Below are 23195 nucleotides of genomic sequence, written 5' to 3' on the forward strand. Positions count from 1 at the left end.
CAACAACAGGTACTGTTATGATTCCATCATAGTACATGTTGGCGTGAATGCCTTGAGACATACCTCTCTGGACTTTATGATGAGAGACATGATGAGCTCACTAATTATGTGTCCCAGGCAGGAATGTCCCTAACCTTAAGCAGCATTCTGCTGTCACCCAGAATGATGCCTCAATACAAACAGAAAATCATTGACTTTAACAACTGGCTTAGTTTCTGGTGTCATTCCAGGGGGAATCCAGTACCTGACAGCCTGGGAAAATATGATCGACAGACTGCAATGCTTTGCCAGAGATGGCCTGCATCTGTCTCACCTGGGCTGCAGGCTTCTGGCAAAGGCATTTGCCTCCCCTATAGTCCCTTTTTTTGGAAAACTGATGAGGTTAAAACTACCAACATAAAAATTTCAACAAAACACAAATTAAAGGTCATGCAGCTAAACACTAGGAGTCTAAACATGATACTGCACTCATTTCAAGCATTCTTAACCTTGGAAAATGCTGACTTCTGTGCAGTCACAGAAACCTGGTTCAAAGCTGTGGAAAGCACCCCAGCCTTACCTGGTTATTCATCCTATCATACATTAAGATCCCAAACTGTGGGCAGTAAAGTCAAAGGAGGTGGAGTTTCAATATACATTAAAGATATGCACACCTCCAGGCTAGTCAAACAGTATGATGCACAGGAGACACTCCAGGTGCAGTTAACCATTGACAAGACCTCTATTCAAATCATAGCTAGCTACTGGCCCCCAAATCTGACTCAAAATGCTCAATACAACTATTTGGATCTGTTCAAATCTATCAAGATTCAACCCTTTACCCTGATCCTGCCTGACTTTAACTTCCCAAACATAGATTGGAACAACTACTCATGCCAGAACACAAATGCCCAGAGATTCCTTGATTTTGTCAATGCAAATGCCTTGGAACCGCTAGTCAATACCCCCACAAGGGGTGATAATGTCTTGGACTTGGTATTAACCAACATGAGTAACCACGGTAGCATCCCTATAGTATCATCCTCCTTGGTAAGATCCGACCACAAAGCAGTCACTTTCAATGTCACCATCTCCCCCAACCCCCCCCCCCCCCTGGCTAGGATAAGACATAAAAACTTCTCCAAAGCTGATTACAGACTCCTGAGGGATGGTAAAAAATAGTTTCACAGCCCCCTCCCCTCTGTAAAAACTGGCACCAATATCCAAAACTATGCCAAAGTACTATACAAGCATTTATATAGATGCATGGAATCAGGAATACCCAACAGGACTAAATCATCCTCTGCAAGGAAGACTAAACCTGTCTGGTGGATATCTGCAATAAATAAACTCTATAACAAAAGGAAACAATTGCTGTCCAAGACCAAGAAGGAGCAGGTGACCAACTGGAAGCAATGTTTCCTTAGCCTGAACAAGCAAATAAGAGCACTAGTGAAATCCTCCAAAGTAAACTTCAAGTTCAAATTGGCCACATCTACTAGAGACAATCATAAGGCCTTCTTTACATATGTCTGCAACTTCAAAGAAAGCACCCAGATCTGTTCAGAACTGGTTGTCAAGGACACCGCATATACAAATGCCGTAGACATAGCAAACTTGCTGGCTGACAGAGTCAGCAAAAACTTTATCCCTGTGTCCCCCCATTAGTAAATCAGGACATCCCCAGTACCTGCCCCCTTTTCCTTATATCTAGGGAACAGGTCATCACTGCTCTCTCAAAGGCAAAAAATACAGCCCCCATGGGACCCGATAACATCCCAGGCTGCATCCTACGTGAACTCAGGTAGGAACTTGGAGCACCATTAGGCACCCTATTCAACCAAAACCTGAGTACTGGCTTCATCCCAGCTGAGTGGAGGACAGCCACTGTCATCCCTTTACACAAAGGTGGAGCATCCACTGATCCAGGAAATTATAGACCCATCAGCCTAACTAGCCTGATCTGCAAAGCCATGGAATGGACTATCATGGACCTCATTAACAAGGACATTGGCAACCTCCAAACACTTCATCCCCCATAGTTTGGCTTCATCAAGGGGTGGTCATGTCTGCTAAATTTATTCAACTTCTTTCTGACTGTCACCAAAGCCATGGGTGACAGGAAGACTATGCATACCACCTACATTGACCTGGCCAAAGACTTTGACACTATTCCCCACTCAGGCATAATAGATAAACTCTCTCAACTAGGCATCAAACCATATGTTACCAGATATCTAGCAAACTGGCTCACTGATAGAACCCGCATAGTCAAAATAGGGGAAGCCACCTCAAGCAGTAGACCCATAACAAGTGGCATACCCCAGGGTTCAGTCTTTGGGCCTCTGTTATTTAGAATATACTTTTCTGAGGTGCAGGCCAAGTTTGCAGATGACTCCAAGCTGGGTGTTGTCATCAATCCCCTAGTGATGTGGACATCCTCCAAGAGGGTCTCACTCAGACAAAAGACTGGTGCCAGAAACATGGCCTCAAGCTGAATCCCAAAAATGTATCATCATTCCCTTTGGGGAGAGTGACGTCCCCAAAAATTATCACATTAATAACAACGTCCTAAGCATGCAATCAGTCGTGAGGGATTTGGGCACCCAGGTTGATAGCAACCTGACTTTTCACCACCATGTTGCTTCTGTTGTACGGAAAGCCTTCTACATGGCTTACCTCATAAGTAAGGGTATTTCATCCAGGGACAAGGAGGTCATAACATCCCTGTATTCTTCCCTTATAAGGCCCATTATTGAGTACAATGCCCCTTTCGGCATGTACCTTGCAAAGTACATGCAGCAGCTGGAGAAACCAGAGAGGTTCCTCACCAGGAGAATCTAGGGCCTCAAACATCTACCATACACAGATAGGCTAAAAGCCCTATCCCTCTACTCAGCTTCATACAGACTCCTCAGAGGTGACCTATGTCTGGCATACAAGGTGATCACAGACCCCACTTGATGGGACTGCTGCATATCAACAAGTCAAACTCCAGTTGAGTAACCCGCATGTGCGGCCTCAACCTGGTCTGTGACATCAACAAGACTTGCTGGCAGGACAGATTTGTGTCACAGAGACTATCCCCATCTATGGAATAGACTCCCTCTCCACATCAAGTAGAGTACCTCTTTACCCCTTTTTAAGTGCAACCTTGATAACTGGATGGGAAAAAGAAAATATACCCCTGGTATTCCACCTATGTCTCTGCTGGACAGGGCCATCGGGAGCTGATTTGTCTAAACACGGGATATGATGGGAAGGCATGAATGTGTCTTGAAATCAATCAATCAATCAGTCAATCAATCAGTCAATCACAATGGTATGATATGACTAAAAGAATCATGTATTTCACTGTGACATGTGACATTTTTGCTTTCTAAGTTAATAACAACATCTGCAAGTATTGAATCGTTAATGTTATGCAGTATTGAAATTAAAACATCTTATAAATAGTAACCTTTAAAAAAGACAATATTTGTTTCTGGATATTCAACCCATACACAATTAATCTGATGTACTCATTGCCTAATGCAACAACCAAAAGCTATTGGACCATATATGTAGGCTTGATATTAAAGTTAAGTTGTGCCTGGTCAAGATGATATACAGTAATGGAGTGAAAATATTTCTGTGCATTATAAGCAGAAGAGATACCTACTTACCCCATGCCGTTCTGAGGTAAGTTAATCTGTCCTGATGTACCTCACAGTTATCTGCAATCTCTGACACTACTGTACAACTAGAAAAAAAAAAAAAAAATATATATATATATATATATATATATATATATATATATATATATATATATATATTATATGTCCATATGTGTGTGTGTGTGTGTGTGTGTGTGTGTGTGTGTGTGTAAGTGTGTAAGCATAAAGAATAACTGCATTCACTGCACTGGTTGGCTATTTATTGCCATATTATAAACAGGTAATGTTTAGTATACGTAAATAACTGAAGGGTGTTTGCAGTCTTAAATTCATCTTCCCATCAGCTCAGAAGGTCCCTCTTGTGCCTCTTCATGTCACTGTTGTGATGACATTGCTTCATAGTCCGTGGGTTGCCAGTTGCACTGGAGACAGCATTGGTCAAGTTATTCCAAGCCTCAGCCTTACACTGAGATGCAGTTATTCTCCATGCAGTAGCTTCCAGCTGTAGCACTTCACAAGTAGTGTCACAAAAATCCTAGGCCCCTCAACACCTCTCCTTTGTACTCTAAATGGAACATCATCTATACCTTCATCATGTCTGCAGTGGTCAAGCCAGAATGGGTCTGTATTGGCACCCATTTCAGATCTCACATGTAACAGCTTGAGTGCAAAGAAGCACAGCCTCGCCAGCTGCATTTGCAAAATTGGAAGCATGGCAATGCCTTACCAGACCCATTGGAAATTAGTACATTAGAAAGTAGAGAAGGTGCTAAAAATGGCAGTGACATTTGGCCATTTGTGATGCTCAAACTACTGAGACATGTTCCAGTGTTAAACCCTAATATGCTTTATGTTGTTGGCTATAATCATGGTTGTTTGCCAGAAAAATGGTATGATGTCTGACATATTGGCATGTTGGGAATTAGACAATGGTAGGAATGAGAATACCACCCATCAATTGAACCCAAGAGAAAAAAGGATAAAATGTTATACTTTACTGATTAACTCTCACTGCCACAGGCAAACTTACTTGTTAAGATTGTAATCAGAGGTAGACTGATTTAAGACTAAAGGTAGAACCAGTGAAGAGATGCCTGTATGTCTTCGACTTTAGTCATTGGACTGCACTTCTATATGAAAGACAGTGTTTGTGTTTGTAAATACATCTCAGATGCATGAAGGTGCATGCCTGAGTAAGATATGGTGGATCAGGTTACATACATACTTTATAATACATACTGTAATACATACATGCTTATAACATGTGAGGACTCTATAATTACAACAAAACATATTGTGCATATCAGGCCTATGCATGTGCACTCTACATTAAATATAATCATTGTCATGTTTAACATAATTTACATACATTATATTGTGCTTCTATCACAATAGTAATGTTATATTTCTGGTAATAAGCATTGTTATAATACGCATGTACATTTACTGTAACATTCCTTATCAAAATGTTGCGACAAATGGCACTCTGATCCCCTCTTTAAAAGTATTTAATAGTATTTGAACCCTGCATCAGCTGTCATTATTTTTTATACTCACTGGACTTACACCTTGTGCCACAGGGGAAGTTCCCTAAGAGTGGCAATTTCTTCACTGAGTACTAGCCAGAGTGGAGATGGCCGCACACCACTGCCAGGTTTGTTTGTGCTACAGAAAGCAGCCTAAATGAAATGTGTCACTTTTGTGTTTGCACACTGCCAAGTGGAGCACAAATGCAAAAGGCATTAGGAAAAAAATGACAAAGAAAAAAGCTGACAGCAAAATGAATTAAATCAATGGGACATCTAGCAATGACCAGAGGAAGAAGTGCATTCAAGTGAAACATTTATCCTCCTTACATCTTCTTGCAACATCAGAAATGTAATTTGTAGCACATGTTCTCAGACTTGTAGTTAATGACAAATAATATGACAGTGGGCAGGCAACAGCTCACATGCTGTTAGCAATAGTGAGAACTGTTGAGCTTTACACAACACAGTGATCTAAAAAATGTGTGCAAATAGGCCTCCCCTCTGTAAAATTATCAATTAAATGGATCAAAACTTTCCAGAGTGATGATGGCCCCACATCACCATAAGGCTTGTTTGCACTACAGAAGGCAGCCTAAATTACATTTTTCACTTTTTTCCTTAGCCAGTGAACTGTAGTTCACTGGGACCATTGGCAGTCCAATGTACACAATGCAAAAAGAACACAAGCAATGAAGAGAAAAAAAAAACTGAAATAGAGGAAACTTTATGAAACAAGTAGTTAAAATGTATAGTGCTGATATTTCTTCAACTTCGCTGTGTTTCAACATGATCATATGCTCATTAAACATGTTTCCACAGACAAAGCCATCTTTCATTTAGAACCCCAGGACACCATGGCATTTACAAGACACAGTTCAGATTCTTATCACTACAAGCCACACACATTATACTGTGAAAAAAAGAAGTTACCTATAATCAATATGTGATATAGTATAATTGCCATTACAAGTGCAACAGAAAAAAATCCTGACTTTGTCATGTGTAATTTACAGTTAGATGTCTAGATGGCTGTGATACTGGCAACAAGAAAGATAATCTTTCCTCATACAATATAAAATAAAAAAATTGAATAACATTCCCAGATCTCTGTTTCTTTTACAAGACTGCTGTATACTTTGCCTTGCAATTGATATATGTTTAGATGAGTAATCTACGTCCTTAGAATTGCAGACACAATTGTATTGAGAGGCAGAAACTGTTGTCATAAGCTATTCATATCAATATTTGGAATGTTCCTTTTGTAAATCAGTGAACAGTAGTCACAAAAGTTCTTGTAACTCCCTGCTCCCTAAAATACCCTGATTGATACTGCCTCACTTTTGCAGATTCACACTTGCAAGCACTTATCGGTTAACACTTCTCAGCGGTCATTCTTGCAGAGGTAGGATATGTATATACAATCATGTAGGTTCTTACACCATGCTTACATTTTCTGCACTTAGTGCAGATTTCTGGACTTAGCACAGATTTCTGCACTTAGCACAGATTTTCAGATTCATGAATGCTAGTGAGTTCACATCTAATTTACATATTCACAGTGCTCACAGGGCTGAATCTGTTCTACATCAAGATTATCGTGTAGGCAAGGAAATATGTATCATATGGGAGACTGTTTATCCAGGGAGCTGCATGCTGTTAATCACTTGCAAAACGTATTTCTAGTGTCACAACTAACTTGATGCAAAGGTAAGTTGTTGTTTTTTTGTACAAAATGCTGTATTTTAACCTTACTTTTGGATTGCATTTCAAAATAGATCCATACCTTAGTGTATGCATTGTTTGTCTCTTGCTGGTGGCATAGACATGTATATCAGTTATTTGGTGCATTACAAATGTTTGTGAGAAATGTAACATAACATTAAGGAGCATTTTCTATGCCCATCTGGCAAGTGATGAAAAGCAAGCATGCTACATAAGCAATAAACACATTATTGGATCGATTAATCAGATTAATCATTTTCTAGCAAAGTCAGGGGTTTGATATTTGTAGCCCTCAAATATGTTAAGTCTGTAATATGTTAATGACCATCTGCCACAAAGTGGACATCCAAAAACACTTTCACCCATTTGTAGTGGAAAATTGTACATTGCCTTAATTAATGCTGCAATGTACTACTCAGTGACACAGTTGTTGCCCTCTCTACATGACTTGTACACTTTTTCATTTCCTTTACTCATTTGGCGAGGGTGGGGAAGGGTTGTATTTGTTTCTATGTACTAATGTAAAGCTTTACTTTCTAAATTTTCTGTACATGGTGGATGCATACATTCATACATACATACACGCATACATATTTGCTTTGTTAACAATCACATGTGTCTTCATTGTGTGATATATGTTTCTTTTATTTTTCAACTTGTACAGGGCTAAATAGCTACACTGAGTTTACATGATTGCTTTATAGCTTCATGAATAGCTCTGTCATGTTGGATTGAATAATTAGCATGTAATTTGGCATTTTTTCTGCCATTTACATTTGTTTTGTGGCTCTACACTAAATTTGAAAGAGTTTAATGAATTCCAGATAGTATGCTATTCTGTGTCTGGCATGCTGCATCATGTACAGCTATTAAAATTAGATAAAAAAATAGTAGTATAAGCTAAACATTATTATCAGTTTTATGCACATATAACATAACACTAGGTATAATCTTTTAACATATGGCAACCAAGACAGGAAAATCAAAACAGCTAAAAAATAAATAAAAACAATGTATGTGATTGTATATAAGAACTAATAGTACAGTGGTAAGTGAAGTGTGAAAAAGGAGATTACTCAGGCATGACACAGGTGCAGCGCCAGCTATTGAGGAGGTGTTCTTTAAGTAGTTGTTTAAACATGATGTTGGTGGGGGTAGTGAGTATGTTTTGTGGGATTGAGTTCCAGGTTTTTGCAATGTGATTGGCAAATAGAGAGTCACCAAATGAGTTGCAAGATTTGTGTGTTTGTAGAAGTAGTTTGTTGGGGTCTATATTATATCCTTGAATGCTTAAAAAAGCGAACGCTGATTGATCGACCTAATTTAAGTGAAAGCTTACAATCTCGAACTGTCAGATCAGCGATTTTTTTCCCACAGAAAAATGAAATGTGTCACTTTTGTGTTTGCACACTGCCAAGTGGAGCACAAATGCAAAAGGCATTAGGAAAAAAATGACAAAGAAAAAAGCTGACAGCAAAATGAATTAAATCAATGGGACATCTAGCAATGACCAGAGGAAGAAGTGCATTCAAGTGAAACATTTATCCTCCTTACATCATCTTGCAACATCAGAAATGTAATTTGTAGCACATGTTATCAGACTTGTAGTTAATGACAAATAATATGACAGTGGGCAGGCAACAGCTCACATGCTGTTAGCAATAGTGAGAACTGCTGAGCTTTACACAACACAGTGATCTAAAAAATGTGTGCAAATAAGCCTCCCCTCTGTAAAATTATCAATTAAATGGTTCAAAACTTTCCAGAGTGATGATGGCCCCACATCACCATAAGGCTTGTTTGCACTACAGAAGGCAGCCTAAATGACATTTTTCACTTTTTTCCTTAGCCAGTGAACTGTAGTTCACTGGGACCATTGGCAGTCCAATGTACACAATGCAAAAAGCACACAAACAATGAAGAGAAAAAAAACTGAAATAGAGGAAACTTTATGAAACAAGTAGTTAAAATGTATAGTGCTGATATTTCTTCAACTTGGCTGTGTTTCAACATGATCATATGCTCATTAAACATGTTCCCACAGACAAAGCCATCTTTCATTTAGAACCCCAGGACACCATGGCATTTACAAGACACAGTTCAGATTCTTATCACTACAAGCTACACACATTATTCTGTGAAAAAAAGAAGTTACCTATAATCAATATGTGATATAGTATAATTGCCATTACAAGTGCAACAGAAAAAAAATCCTGACTGTCATGTGTAATTTACAGTTAGATGTCTAGATGGCTGTGATACTGACAACAAGAAAGAGAATCTTTCCTCATGCAATATAAAATAAAAAAAAATTGAATAACATTCCCAGATCTCTGTTTCTTTTACAAGACTGCTCCTTGCAACTGATATATGTTTAGATGAGTAATCTACTTCCTTAGAATTGCAGACACAATTGTATTGAGAGGCAGAAACTGTTGTCATAAGCTATTCATATCAATATTTTGAATGTTCCTTTTGTAAATCAGTCAACAGTAGTCACAAAAGTTCTTGTAACTCCCTGCTCCCTAAAATACCCTGATTGATACTGCCTCACATTTACAGATTCACACTTGCAAGCACTTATCGGTTAACACTTCTCAGCGGTCATTCTTGCAGAGGTAGGATATGTATATACAATCATGTAGGTTCTTACACCACACTTACATTTTCTGCACTTAGTGCAGATTTCTGCACTTAGCACAGATTTTCAGATTCATGAATGCCAGTGAGTTCACATCTAATTTACATATTCACAGTGCTCACAGGGCTGAATCTGTTCTACATCAAGATTATCATGTAGGCAAGGAAATATGTATCATATGGGAGATTGTTTATCCAGGGAGCTGCATGCTGGTAATCACTTGCAAAACATCTTTCTAGTGTCACAACTAACTTGATGCAAAGGTAAGTTGTTTTTTGTACAAAATGCTGTATTTTAACCTTACTTTTGGATTGCATTTCAAAATAGATCCATACCTTAGTGTATGCATTGTTTGTCTCTTGCTGGTGGCATAGACATGTATATCAGTTATTTGGTGCATTACAAATGTTTGTGAAAAATGTAACATAACATTAAGGAGCATTTTCTATGCCCATCTGGCAAGTGATGAAAAGCAAGCATGCTACATAAGCAATAAACACCTTATTGGATCGATTAATCAGATTAATCATTTTCTAGCAGTCAGGGGTTTGATATTTGTAGCCCTCAAATATGTTAAGTCTGTAATATGTTAATGACCATCTGCCAAAAAGTGGACATCCAAAAACACTTTCACCCATTTGTAGTGGAAAATTGTACATTGCCTTAATTAATGCTGCAATGTACTACTCAGTTACACAGTTGTTGTCCTCTCTACATGACTTGTACACTTTTTCATTTCCTTTACTCCTTTGGCAAGGGTGAGGAATGGTTGTATTTGTTTCTATGTACTAATGTAAAGCTTTACCATTGGTTTGCTATTCTGCAAAAGAAAAAAAATGCGTTGCATATATTTAACCTTCAGGGTATCACTGCTTTGAACTTGTGACCTCCCAAAAACATAGACCCTTTAGTTAACCTATAATCCTATGATCCTATGATCATTTGTAAACTGAATAACACATAATTATACTTAGTGGATCTCATTTCACCATCTTTTTTTATGTAAATTTTACTTGGTTTCCTCTGGTGGATGATGTTGACAATGTGCATACACATTCTCTGATGAGTGTTAATTAAAAAAAATAAGAAATGTAAAAAAAAGTCTTTTTTTAGCTTATTTTTTGTGAAAATTATCTTTTTGCAGACTGCCAATGATTGCTGAACATATACTGCAAATTATTTCTCTATCAAAAAAAGAAATACTTATCTAGCTCATATGACTGTCACCATATCAGTTCTGGTTGGGTCACATTGTTTCCTCTTAACAAGCTGATGCCTGCACCAGAACAGTGAACCCTATAATTATGGATTAATCTGATTAATCGATCCAATAAGGTATTTATTGCTTATGTAGCATGCTTGCTTTTCATCACTTACTATCAGATGGAAGATCAAAATATAAATTCTTATATTGTTTAATAATAAAGCTGGATGTATATTTTAATAAGCAACTATGGATCCTACAAATTTTTGAGTAGTCAAATGTAGACTATACATTCGAAATGCAAAATATTTAAAAATATGTATATAAAAGTAGTGTGTGTTTTTGACATTTGATGTATTTCCTTTGAACTGCCTAATAAGCAAATAAAAAATGAAATGCTGCTCTTTCACATAAGTAATACTTTAGATGATCACCACAAGTATCCATGTCCTGTTAAAACGGTATGTATTTCTTTTAAAAAAACAAAAATAAACCACCTGTGGGATTCAATAAACTCCATGTAGGCTTTGCTCAAGCCTGCATGGATTTTACGTGTTTCCATGGTGAGCAACAGCACTTAATGAATATTTTCCTTCAAATGTAAGCAAGCAGGATTTTGTGATGACCAGGAAACCATGTAAAGTAGTACTGCTAGTGAACTTAGTTACAGCATAGCAAACAAGATTAGCAGGATTGTGCAGAATGCCACACGGACCACCATGGTTTTTAATATATTAATGTATTATGCTGCAGGGTAGGACAGGACAGTGTATGTTTGTACTCCAGCATACTAGGCTAGCAGGATTGCATGGAATGCCACATGGACCTCCAGGGTTTTTTATATACTAATGTATTATGTTGCAGGGACAAGCAGGACAGTGTATGTATACACTCCAGCATACTGGGCTAGTGGGATTGCATGGAATGTCACATGGGCCTCCAGGATTTTTCATATATTAATGTACATGTTGCAGGGACAAAACAAGACAGTGTATATAGTGCTGAATATTGTGTAATCCCATTCCAGGCAGTCTGTACAAGTTGTGCCAATGATCTGTAAGTGTACATGGACTGCCACTTATAAGAAACAGTCATGGGAATTGTGTTTATTGAATGGGGGCATACAGATGAAGTTTAGAGATGAACATCAGGAAGGAAGACAGGTGAAACACTGCAATGTACTGCACATGAGGAAATGTAAAAGGAAGACAGTTGCAGCAGGAACACTAATCACATCTCCATATAGCACAGTACGGACTGCACACGGACAAATTTATATGATGTAACTGTCACACAAGGTGACATAACAATGGAGAATCTCTGTGTGATATAAGCATCCAGACATGAACAATGGAGAGGACATATATCATGGATATTAAATATAGTTGGGAGTGGATGAATATTGTGAAACTGTGCAAACTGATTTGCCTGAGTATGTCTGTATTGTCAGCAGGGGCTTCCAACAAGTAGGACACAGATATAGGTTCATGGCCAACAGTAAAACATTCACTCACAATCATGGACAATATCAAAATAATACCACCTGTAATACCCATGTCTCTGACACAACATCTGTGTTTCTGATTGAGCATAGATGGTTCTGCACCAACACACTTTTACAACTATTAGAGCATGTCAGCAATTTATGAATGTAATTAAGCACACTTTACTGACAGTAACATATGCAGGACATTTGAGAAGACACACTTGACATTATGATCATTACAGGCTAGTTGACTGATGTGCATGGCAGTGATATATATAGCACAATCCACACTGTCACAAATGTAAACCATGCCATCAATGTCATTAGGCTTAAACCATGCCATCAATGTCATTAAGCAACTATTTATGTCATGAGTGCATCACCAAAACAGATATTATACATGCATGTGCTATTACACCTTAATGGGGGTTCTGTCCCATCAGACAGTATGTTTATGCAACAAAACTAATACCTAGGTATTCACAACTAGATGTATGAAAGCTCACAGTGAAAAAGGTGGTACACTTCAATTATACATTACTGGAAGATGTGTAGAGAGGGACACAAGGAAGGGTGCATTGTATTCGGGTACTGGTGTGGTGATGGCTGTGAACTATGAAGAAATTATGGCCTGACATTTGGATGTCCTACACATAGTCAGTAGTTCTGTTACATACAAGAGAGTACTCACCACAGTGGACACATGCTGGTGGATATTCCACATACCATATATCCCAGGACACAGGCCAAATAACAACTGCTCTGCTGACAGGATGTGACATCTATACGATCCTTGGTTTGTGCATTTGTTTGCATAACAAAACAAATTACCACATTTTTTTATCTCATGTGTTGTCATGCCGGTGGCAGCAATCTTTGATATGTGTTGATACTGTCTGTATTATATCAATATTGCAGCTGGAGTCAAAATACCCTAGACATAGCTTCTCAATTTAATAACCATTTTACTAAATCCATCTTAGCCCTGTCCAGTCAAATACCCAAAAACACAAAAAAAAACGGAAAAATAAGAAAACCACTGCCTATGGTAAAGAAAAAGCACTCACTTTAATGTATCCACACTATAAAAATATAAAACAAATTAACATACAAATTTCACAGGCTAATCACTTTCGCCTGATAAAATATTAAGGCATCATCAGAGTCAGTGAAAACATCTTTAAGCCCTATTTAAATAGCACCAGATCTTAAAGTCAATCATTACATAATTTCCTGCCATGTCAAATTATGTAATATGAAGAATAAAGTATCTAATGAATAAATAGTAAAAATGTTAAAACAGTTAAAAGTTAAAAATAAAATATCTGGAATGCAACTTTAGCGAGTTATAAAATGGCAAATGAAACAAATCTTTGCAAAAGGTAGATCATGAACACTTTAAACTAGATAACATATACAAACATATAAAACATATAAAACATAAAAGACAAAAGATGTTTGATTTTTATGTGAAGTTTACACCTGCTGAATATGTTTTATCTCACATCATTCCTATCCATAAAGGAGGTAACTGATACAAATTCTCCAACTGCCGACCTATTGCCATCCTTTGCCCCTATCCAAAATTCTTGAGAAATGCATCCACTTGCAAGTAATGACATTTCTGAACACACACAATCTGCTATCTACCACACAACATGGTTTTCGTCCACATCACAGCACTACCACAGCTCTTCTATCCTTCACTAATCAAATAAGCATTCACAGGAATGATAAAAAATATGTATCAGCCATTTTCCTAGACCTCTCAAAAGCATTTGATATGGTCTCCCACTCCATTCTACTAGACTCGCTAACATCGTTATCCTTCACCTCCTCTACTATAGCCTGGTTCAGAAGCTACCTATATGACAGGCAACAATCAGTCCAGTGGAAAGGAACTCTGTCTACACAACTTCCAACCAACATAGGAGTCCCACAGGGCTCTATAACTGGGCCCACTATTGTTCTCTATTTTCACAAATAACCTCAATAGCTCTACACAACATGCCACACTCATACAATATGTGGATGATTCAACCCTGATCTGTTCCGCCTCATCTCCCACCACCCTACATACACTCACTCAAAATAGCTTTAATTCAGTAGAAAAATGGATATCAGGTAACCAACTAATTCTAAATCCCAAAAAGACAAAACTGCTACTATCTACCCCTAATAGATAAAAAAACCCTCTCCTTCACCATAACATCTAAGGATGGCACCACCATCTCCCCTTCTAGCCACATTAGACTTCTGGGCATTGAAATAGACAATCTCCACTTTGATGTTCACATCTCATATACCATAAAACTAGTACACAAAAAGCTAGGCTCCCTATACAGGCATAAGTCCTTTCTCTCACAAAAAGCAAGAGTCACTCTTGCACAAAGCCACATCCTCTCAACTCTATTATACACAGCACCAATCTTTGCCCAAATCAGACACTGTGACCTAGACAAACTAGAATCATTCTACAATAAAATAGTGAAGTTTGCTACTAACTCAACCTATAGAACCCATCACTGTACTGCACTAAAAGAACTATAATGGCTTGAGCTACCACAGCTACTTAACTATCACCAGCTGGGCACAGCCTACAATAGTCTCAAATATCCTGAAAAAAAACCCTCATTATCCAACCTACTTACTGTCTATACTGCAAACTGGTACTTAAGATCTAGTGAAAAATTTCTCCTCTCCATCACCAAGGCTAACAGTAATGCAGGGAAAGTGCTCTATCACAGCCAATTATTTCTTTGTGATAAGCCTGCATGAAGGTAACACAATGCATACTGACTATCTTGATGTGTCCTAGGATTTGGACACAATCCCCCTACTTGGGTATCATTGACAAACTCTACCAGTAGCGGATTAACACTAACACTTAAGTCACTTGATGGTTAACCAGTGTCCTCACCAAGAAACCACATACCATGAAAGCTGGTGAATCAACCTCTACCATTGCAGTTGTCACCATTGGTGTACCCCAAGGATCTGTGCTGGGCCCTATACTGTTTGTAATCTATTTCTCAACAGTCCAGGTTTTTAAATATGATCTGTAGCTTACCAGGTTTGCTTATTCATGCATATTGGTTGCAATCATTGAGTCCACCAGTGATGTGACTATATTACAAGAGGGCTAACAAAGGCATGGTCTAGTAATGAATACAGAATGTGTCAGGGTTTGTGCCTTATGCAAAAGATTTGGGAATCGTTTACATAGCAATCTGAACTTTGAATGTTCACAGTGGTATGGAAAGGCTATATTGTTCACATCAGAAGTCAGGCCACTGTATCCAAATCTGAGGAGGATATAACAGCACTATACTCAAACCTCATCTGAACACTAATACATTATAATCATTCCCTTTGCAATTACCTCACCAGACACCTGCAGTAGTTGGACAGACCACAGGGGTTTCACAGCAAGAAAGTACAGCTCCTGCAAACCATGCCATGATGTACATGGATATACTAAACCCCCCTGTTCCTGAAATTGTATTGGAAAGGATAAGGTGACTTGTGCCTCGGCTACAGGACATCTCTGACCCTGCCCTGATGTGTATTCTTCACATCTGCAAATCAGCAGAGTCTGTTGAGCTGAAGATTGTAAAAGCAATGTCCCACATGCTGTTGTAAAATGCTCTTTGTACTGTCAAGCAAGTGCACAAACACACACACATAGTTGACTGCAGTAAGAACAGAACCCCTACTTATTTAAGTACACATGCTACAGAACATAGTACTTTATTCAAGCACCACAGCTCAAGTCAGACATGGAGTGTCTCAGACAACACTTTATAGTTGATGACATCAGCAGTGTCTGCTGATGAGATTATAACAGTGTCCCACATGCTGGTATAACATGAATTCTGTAATGTCAAGCAACAGCTCACACACACACAGTTGACTGCATTGAGAACAGAACCCCTACCTATCTAAATAGGCAGATAACAGAGCTCAGTACTTTATACAAGTGCCATGACACAAGTTTGAATTTTGCATGGCTGCAGGTCAACTTATACTGGATCACATCAGCAGTGTATGTTGGAGAGAAGAAGTTGGGAGACCTGCATGAAATGGATCTGTAGGCATGTGCAAGTATCAAAATACTGTCAGTTCATAGGACTGGAGTGGTAACTGCAGGATGCACACTTCTGCTGTTATGGCTAGATAGACATGTACACACACACACACACACACACACACAAACAGTTGACTGCAGTGAGAACAGAAACCCTGCTTCTCTAAGTACACAGACTACATAACTAAGTACTTTACACAAGCACCATGGCACACGTTTGATTTTTACATGGGTGAAGGTCAACGTATAGTGGATGACATCAGCAGTCCATGTTGGAGAGAAGAAGTTGGGAGGCCTGCATGAAATGGATGTGTAGGCATGTGCAAGCATCAAAATACTTTCAATCCATGGAATTTGAGCAGTAACTGTAGGAGACATAATTCTGCTCTTCTGGCTAGACACAGACACACATGCCCAGTTGGCTGCAGTGAGAACAGAATCCCTACCTAAGTATATAGACTACAGAACACATTACGCGCCACAACACAGGTCTGACTTTTGCAAAACTGCAGGTGAACATATAGTAGATGACATCAGCAGGCCAAGTTGAAGAAAAAATGTTGGGAGACCTGCATAGGCTCATAGCTTTGTATGTACATAGGAGGCTACTGGCCTAATGGCCATACAGAGTTTAGAAGTCTAGCTGTGTAGAATACAAGTACCCTTATTGAGCATGGTTGGATGGTCATTTTTAGCAGAGTGATTTTTGTGAGCAGCACCAACTAACCCTGTACATGCGGGACATAGATGCCACCCCAGAGGTGACTTTACAATCATCCAACCAGTAGCCAAGGTTGCACTTGAACAGGGTCATTGAGGAGCACTGATTCACATGCAGTGGGAGCCTACTACAAAGAAGTATGAGCTATTGAGGGATATATCTTCATCCCCAGCCTGTTCTGATTATGTCACAGGCTAGGTTGAGAACCCTGAGAGAAGTTATTTTTGTCCTATTGATTTGCAGATGTGCAGCATTTCTAGTAGGGCAGGGTCTGAGACTGCTCTATAAGGCAGGCATAGGTCATCTCTCAGCAACGTGCATGATATTGAGTATGCTGACAGGTCTTTCAGTCTTTCCATGTATGTCATGATTGGAGCCCTGGAGTGTCCCAGGCACAACCCTGTGTTTTCTTCAATTGCTGCAGGTGTCTGGTGAGGTACAGACAGAAGGGATCATTGCACTCAGGTAGTGGTCTGGTAAGGGAAGAGTACAGCAAAGATATGACTACCCTGGTCTTGGATGTGCTTGGCGGTGGCAACAGATGGATCTATTGTAAATATGTGAAATATTGTTAGGGCCCTCAGTTTGTAATGTTTGCACATCTAATTTTATGTCATACACAGGAAATGGACAGTAAAAAGCGGTAATACAGCATAATATAAACATTTCCATAGTGCAGCGAGCAGCAGGTTTGCTCAGGTTAGGAAGGTGTACACGAATGTGAGATACACATATTTGCACATAGGTAAGCAGCACACAAATGCAAGCCAAATTGCTAAAGCCTGACAGTTAGCATTATGTCTGTGAAATACAACTTCTACTTAACTGACTGTGTGGCAACACGTGTTAATGCATTGATGTATTCCTTTTTTGGGCCAGATGGTACTGTGTTTGAATGCAGCTGTATCTAATACTTTAAAATACTTTTCATTACAGAGTGATAATGCAATGACACAAATTTTTATATAAGATGTGTTTCTGCATTTTGCTGCCACTCACTATCATTGTGCATTTGTTCAATATGGCACCTCCTTGTAAATATGGAACCCAGAAAGTGATGGGATCCATTGCTTTTTTTGCTACTTATGTGTGTGTGTGTGTGTGTGTGTGTGTGTGTGTGTGTGTGTGTGTGTGTGTGTGTGTGTGATTCTATTTTTCCCCAGATTAAAGGTGTTAAAATGGTGTGGATAGGAAACTGCTGAAATGGGGAGCAAGCAGGAGAAAGAACAAAGTCTGACCGTTAGTACTGAGTCTCTGCAATACACCCGCTACGTAAGTGACTCTGTAGCAGCACATTTTAATGCAGTTAATGCAGTAATACATTCCTTTTGTTCGCCAGATGGTACTGGGTTTGAATACAGCTGTATGTAATACTTTTAACTAGTTTCGTATTACCGTTGTCATGCGTTGGTGAGTGATGCACACCATCACACAATAATGTATTAAAGAAAAGAAATGGGGAAGATAGGACAGTGGTGAAATGGGGAGCAAGTAGGAGGAAGGACAAAGGGAGATCATGGCAGGAATGTGCAGGAGGGAGTTAGGAAAAAAACATAGCAATCCATTTCTTTAACAGTGTAAAGTGAACATATCTGAAAAATATTAAGTGAATTTGGACTGTCATCTCCAGAGTGAGGGCTGACCACAACACAATCATGTTGTATAGCCAACTGGACAGAATGAAGTGTTTCAAGAAGACACGTGTAAAATTGAGAGGTATGTATGGGACTCTTTTTGTGGGATAGAGGAGACAGGTGCACATTTTATTTGAGCGAGATAGGGAGGAGAATGTTGGGGAAGGGACATAGGAATGTCTGAGTGAGGAAAGCTTGGTAGATGAGGAAGCAATTGCAGACAGACAAGACAAACAAGACAAGAGACAGGGATGATGGACACAAAAGGTTGGGGAACACCATGATTGGGGTGAGGGTGGGAACATTCTGAATCCATGGTTATCAAGCTGGGTGACAGTGAGAATCAAGTTCTCACCCACTGGATTGTCATCACTGTCACCCCACAGGCTGGAGTGCCTGATGTCTGCGTCTCCTCCTCCTGGTATTACACAAAATGAGGGAGAGCAGCCTCTTCAGCTGGCATAGCTGTGCACCAATATGCAGTGCACAACTCTAAGCACCATCCCTGGCAATTCAGCATGGGTGATAAAATCATCACATCTGCAACTGCTCACGGAATGTACCACTGGACCAGCCTCAGGAGCAGTACTGAGGGGGCAGTAGTGCAGGGGCAGCAGAGGTGATACTGGCAGGCTGGCTCCCAGATATACTTGGCAATGGTGTTGAAATCGGTGGAATGGGGGCAGGTGGATCCTGTGGGGTAGGCTTACCCTACTGTGCTGTGGAGCATTTAGGGATGTAGATGACATGGACGTATTTTGATGACATGCAATAAAAAAATATAATATAAAAAAAATTAAATAAAAATAAAATGCAAAAAGAAAAGGTAAGGATTGGGGTGAGAGAAAATAAAAGAGTTAAGATTAGTACCTTCTTATGTGACATGCAATGCATTGATACAATTAATGGACTCTATTATCTTAACTTTTAATTTTAAAACTACCAACTCATAACAGATAACTTTTGCTTTAAAGAATACCAGCTCCTAACAGATACACACTATACTACATGTTTCAGCAAGTTCTCCTTGACATGTGCATATATTGCACATATGCATGTTCCAGTTATACAGATTACACTTTACAGAAGGGCATTTGTGCCACTGGTATAGAGGTTTTAATTTAATTTAAATATAAATTGCAGAAATAACAGTATAGTGTAGTTAGAAAGTGTGGTATCTGAACCCACAACCTCTGACTAAAATGTAATATTGTACTGTTGGTTTGTGCTACAGACTAATGCATGCATACTTCCTTTTACAGTTGATATATGCATGCTCAGTTTGATACAACTCTATAAAATACCAAAAAAACTATTTTTAACTTTTAATGCTAGAATAACAATACTATTCTGCTGCATACATACCACATGCTTCCCTCACCCTCACCAATCTAGGCCCATGTGTTCAAAAATTTTCATCATGATCATGTGCAGCTGTGGAAAAAACAGAAAAGAGCAGAATACCATAATGAATACCAGTCTTGCCTATATTCAGCTTTTAAGTCTTACAAGTACTCTCTGTAGTTGATAATTACACAGGTGTGGGATATCCACAGTCCTAAATTCCCTGATACAACAGTGAAGGGTATCCTTCTTCCTCCTCCTCTAGAGGTCATTGTAGTGGTGTCTACATTGTTCACCAGCATGAAGGATACCAGTGGCACCGGTTACAGCCTGGGCTAAACTATCCCAAGCTTCCAATTTATACTGGAAGCCAAAATAGTCCTCTTGCAAAAAGCCTGGCACTGTGGTTCTTAACTAGGAGTCCAATAAAAATCTTGTACACCTGTACACGCCATCTCTGTGCACTAAACCTGACACCTTCCCCACAAACACCTGACATGTCTGCCATGGATATAGAAGAATGGAGAATAATGCTTTCCCACCAGTTCCAGTCATCATGTTTACAGGGAGTGTGCACACCGATTGAAACTGTTGCACTCCGCTTACCATTGTGCAAACACGGTGCTTGGCAGTGCACACCTCCGAGTAGCAAACAAAGCAAATTCAAGGTTATTGGATGTACAGACAGTTGTGTGTGTGTGTGAGTAAGCAAATGTGAAGGCTATGGCAGTCTGGATAGCAAAAATATACTTACAGCAATATAATACAAAATATACGCACAGTCATACATTTGAAAATAAATGTGATAATACATAGATAAATGAATACAAAACTGACACAATATTAGTTCCTCAGCCTTCATACATATAATTAATATCAGCTACACCATGTCAAATGTTACACATGAGTGTGACTATAATGGGAAATGGAACAGCAGTGAAACATGCTGCATTGAAGCCAAGGAACACATGTATGGCAGTCTTACATTTATACCTTTTGCCACAAGAAGGTTGAGAAAACACTTAAATATGTTGCACTTCGTTGTTCTAAACTGCAATGTCACAACAGTAAAACAAAGGTTGCATACCATGTGGTAAAACCTAGGGCACTCTATACTCCAGCCTAATACTTACACTTGCTGCCACAGGCCTAGTTATATAACATTGCCTATTTTACTAATCATTCTTACAGTCTTGCTGTTAACTACAGTGCAACATCACTTAACAGGTTAGTAGGTGATGCCTAATAGTATTAACTGAATCCATCCAGTTTCTGTTTTTGACTGTCTGGGTCCTGTCCAGTTTGCACTAAGTGGCACATCATGCAAACAGTGGTCTTAAAAAAAAAAAAAAAAAAAAAAAAGGGAAAGGTACTTGAAATGAGGAAACCAATCTATGACATACACACTAGAAAATGTTAGTAAACATGAGATGTTTCTACATAGCTTTGGATTTTTGGATTAGAACTCTCACTCCAATGCACCTTCAGAACACAGGATGGGTGCCTTATTTCTCTTTGCTACACAAACAAATTTGCAGCTTAGAACTTAAATCGATATGCACACAACCAACTGCAACAGTATCTATACTGATATCAAACCATACAAGTGTTATTTTCACATGTATTAGTTTTGGATGTAGTGCACCTAATGATCACACAACCTGTCATAATTATTGCTTGCAAATATACAGCTCTGCCTTATATTTCTGCTTTTGTTGGACATGCTTCTGGAGCATTTGACTTTCCCGGTCAACAAATGTTAAATAAAAAATAAAAAATAAATAAAAAATCTGAGCAGTAATCGGAGACATGCAGTGTGTAAACCATATTATATGATTTAGCTTAAAATGTGCACTGCTGTTGTGTTTTCCTTCTCCCAACCACTAATCATTCACAGTTGCAATCCATTAAAAAACAAACACTGAGGGAGTGCCTGAACTATGTTTGTATCTACTACATGGATCCAATTTTTTGAAATTAAGCAATTCTAATGAGGTCACATCTCATCTGCATCTTCACCATGCTAACAGCCCTGAATCTACACCATATAAAAAGATAACTGTGCAGCTAGGAAACTGATGGTAAGGACATCTGTGTATGTTTGGAAGACTGCAAAAATACATTTTCTTCAGGATATATCTGTACAGAGGAGTACTGAACTTCAAAATATATGCTTTCATTTTGTCACTTACATACTGCATATGCTAAAATTTGTTTAAGAAAAATCTGAAGCAAAGGCTTTTACAATTTTATCTGTATGCATTAGTTAGAAGTCTATTGATGGCATGGGTATACTTGTCAAGCCATTTCAGAGGTATACATGATTGCCAATACATGAAAATGGAATGCTGTGTGATAAATATGAATACATGTTTCAGGGGCAGGTCCCTTGATAGCACTTTTAGCATTTCATAGATGGTTTAATAGCAAAATGGGTCATTTGCCTGTTGTTTGGGGGGAGAGCATAGGTGAGTTACTGTTATTGCACAAACAAGGATGGACTGTTCTTTTGGGGAGGAGCAAATGTGGGTTACTGTTATAGCACAAACAAGGGTGGACTGTTGTTTAGGGAGAACAAAGCTGAGTTACTGTTATGACACAAACACAGTTATAATGTTCTTGTTACTCTCCTTGTTTTGTATCCTACCTGTTGTTAGTATTTCACACCTTTAGACTGTTTTACGTTTCTCCAGTGGGTAATACTGACTGAGTACCTTTTCTGTTTTATCTGGAAACAGTCATATTGTAGTTTTGTGATAGTTATGTGTATTATCCTTCCTCTGTCTTTTAGGACACGTATGGGTATGCCACCCAGGCATGTCAATCCACAGAGAACCCCCCTTCACCGATGCCAAGAACCAAGTGACTGTGGATGGCTTTAGGCAATATGGTGTTTTTCTGCTGGAAAGGAGAGGGCACATAGAATGCAGGTATAGCAGCATATAGCAGATGATGTCAGTGCAGTGGGGTGCCACAGCAGGAAATACAAGCAGGTTTACCACAGGACCACTGACATGATCACATCTGCACAGAAGAGAGGAGCTGCAGTGGGCCATGACCAGATGATTACTAGGGCAGGGCCTACTAGGAAACCCCACTAACCCCCATTGAAGAGTTCCTCTCCAATATCAGAGATCCAGACAGCTCCTAGAAGACTGCAGTACACCATGTCCTGGATGTCGGAGCAACAGT

Source organism: Protopterus annectens, chromosome 5.part1, assembly GCF_019279795.1.
Source record: "Protopterus annectens isolate FY-2018-M chromosome 5.part1, PAN1.0, whole genome shotgun sequence".
Classification (NCBI taxonomy): Eukaryota; Metazoa; Chordata; order Ceratodontiformes; family Protopteridae; genus Protopterus; species Protopterus annectens.